This window comes from Elephantulus edwardii, unplaced genomic scaffold, assembly GCF_000299155.1.
Source record: "Elephantulus edwardii isolate Elephantulus edwardi_28Jun2011 unplaced genomic scaffold, EleEdw1.0 scaffold00221, whole genome shotgun sequence".
Classification (NCBI taxonomy): Eukaryota; Metazoa; Chordata; class Mammalia; order Macroscelidea; family Macroscelididae; genus Elephantulus; species Elephantulus edwardii.
This window is the reverse complement of record NW_006399971.1, coordinates 172320-175118: the sequence shown is the minus strand read 5'-3', so window position 1 is coordinate 175118 and position 2799 is coordinate 172320.

Sequence of the window (2799 nt, the reverse complement as noted above, 5' to 3'; positions counted from 1 at the left end):
TTTTTACCCTGTTGGAGAAGTTTTGGGATGTGCATAGGGATTTGATACTTAGAAGGTCCCATTTATCTATTTTATCTTCTCCTGGTTGTAGATAAATGTTAATTTTGATACATCTAATTTTATCATGTCTCCCTTCCAGATTTATCAGTAGAAAATAGTCTTCTTCATTCTGTTTTTATCAAAAGTTGTGAATTGCACACCTTTGTGTTAGCAGCAAAACTTCCTACACACTCACATTTACTCACTCACTTGTTGAGTCAGAAAGGACATGTAGTTGACTATCCAGAGGATGTAAGAAGTTGTAAATGCACTTTGTGGGGTAAATGTGGGAATTGCAGGGTTAACTATGGGCTGGTTTGACAAAAACAATGATAATTAGCATTGAAGGAGATTTCCTATATTTCTGCCTCTGAGCCGTTGGTAGATTTAAATAAACCACTTTTGAGTTAGGATTAGCAGTATAACTCCTTACCCATCCTTACCCATTAAGCCACCAGAACTCCCTAGGATTATGCCTTTTTTTTTAGATAAAAGATATTATAGATATCTATAAATATCTATAGATACCTATAAATATCTATAGATATCATATCCATCTATAGATATTATAGATAAAACTATAATACCTCACCCATGCCTGGTAACTCTAAATACTAAATATGTAACATAACAAAGAACTTTTCCAACTGTACAGTAATTGGAAACTTTTATTAGCAGAGATTGAAAATTATATTTTAAAATTATTTTTAAGTGAAAATTTACAAATCATATTGGGTTTTCATTTTTACTTTTTTACGATTATTCACTCACATTGTGTTCCACAATATCAATGACAACACCTGATCATTCATCCCACACTGCCCTTCCTTTTACCTAGCCCAATAAGTGCTGTGATTCTATCAATTAATATTCTCCTCCTTTTTCCCTTTCCTAGTAATACTATATGCAATCCTTTCTCTGGTTTTTTGGTAGCAGTGGTCTTATAAAGCATTTTTTATTGACTTATTTCACTCAGTATAATGTCTTCTACACTCATGCATCTCATACAGTGTTTTACTATGTTGCATAGTACTCCATTATGTGAATGCATGGTAGATTTTCTATCCATTTGTTTGTTGATAGTCATTTGAGTTTTTTCCATTTCTTTGCTATAATAAGTAATGTTCTAGTAAGCATGAGTGTGCACATATCTGTTAGTATTGCAGTTTTTACTTCCTTAATGTCTATTCATAGTCGTGAAGTAGTCTTATCAAATGCTACTTCTATTTTAAACTTCTTAAGAAAACATCAAACTGTTTTCCAGAGTGGATGCACTATTGTACATTCCCACCAGCAATGTATGAGAGTTCCAATCTCACAGCCACCTCCTCAGATTTTCGGTGTTTTTGGTTGGTTGGTTTTTTTTTAGCATTTGCTTTTTCTGGCAGTATATGCTGAACTGTGCTACTTTTCTGAGGTAAGATGACATCTCATTGCTGTTTCAATTTGCATCTCTCTCATAGCTAGGGATATTGAGCATTTCTTCATGTATTTGTTGGCTAGATAAATGTTTTCTTCAGTGGAGTCTCTTCATATCTTCTGTCCATTTTGTAATCACTTTTTTTTTGTTTGAAATAAAAAGGAAAGAAACCCCAGATAAACAAAACTGTACTGAAGAAGAAAAACAAAGGAGGTCTTACAATTATTGATCTCAAAACCTATTACTACACAGCCAGCTAAGTAATCAAAATAACATAGTACTGGTACAACAACAGATATGTAGATCAATTATATAGAATAGAGAATCCAGAAATCATACCATGCCCCTATCGTCAATTGATCTTTGACAAGGATATGAAACTTATTAATAGGGACATGAGTTTACCTCTTTATCCAATGGTGTTTGCAAAAGAGGAGTATCTATCTAAAAAAAACTAAAACTGCATTCACACCTTACACCATATACAAACCTAACTCAAGATAGATCTAGGATCCATGATTAAAACCAAAAACTATAAAGGTCATTGGTCACTGGTCTGTCCATTTGCTGTACAGAGAGAGGTAACTCATGGTTGATGTGATGCTAAACACTGTGATATTGATGTGTCAAATAAGATAATGGTTGCCCATAGTGGACAGTGTTTGGTGGAGCTCCCTAATTAAAACAAGCTTGAAAAAAAGAAGAAAAAAAAAACCCCAAGCTTGGAAACAGGAGTGGCATCCACTTTCGAAATAGCTTACCTCTAGAAACTTTATGAACTTGCGGAAAAACTGACAGTTATATAAGCGCTCAGGCCTTTTGTTTATAGGGTTGCTATGAGTCATCTTGACAACACTTAACAACAACAACGTAAGGATCATTAGAGAAAAATAAAATGGGGAAAATTTAGGAGCATAAATAACCAAATATAGCAAAAAATGCACGACTAGGAGAAGAAAACATTAATAAAGGGGATCCTATAAAAACTAAATGCCACATTCATGAAGAAATTTGAAAATTGTCTTTAACAGACTATCTAAAGTAATTCTTTTTCTTTAAAAATTTGCATCTAAGTATTTTGAGTTAAGATAGAATCAAACTCAATTTGTTTTTTGTTTATTTTGGTTTTGTTTTCTTAGCATTTTAAAATAAAACGTTTATTTTATATTGGATTGCTTGAAAGCTTGTATACATTGCTGTTCATATTGGATCTTTCCCCTTTCCTTCACCCAACCCTCCATCCACCCATCAAATCATGCTACCCTATGATTACCTCACTATGCCTAATCCCCCACCCATCCTCAGTTTTAAAAGGATAGACGGCCACGTTCACCCTCAAA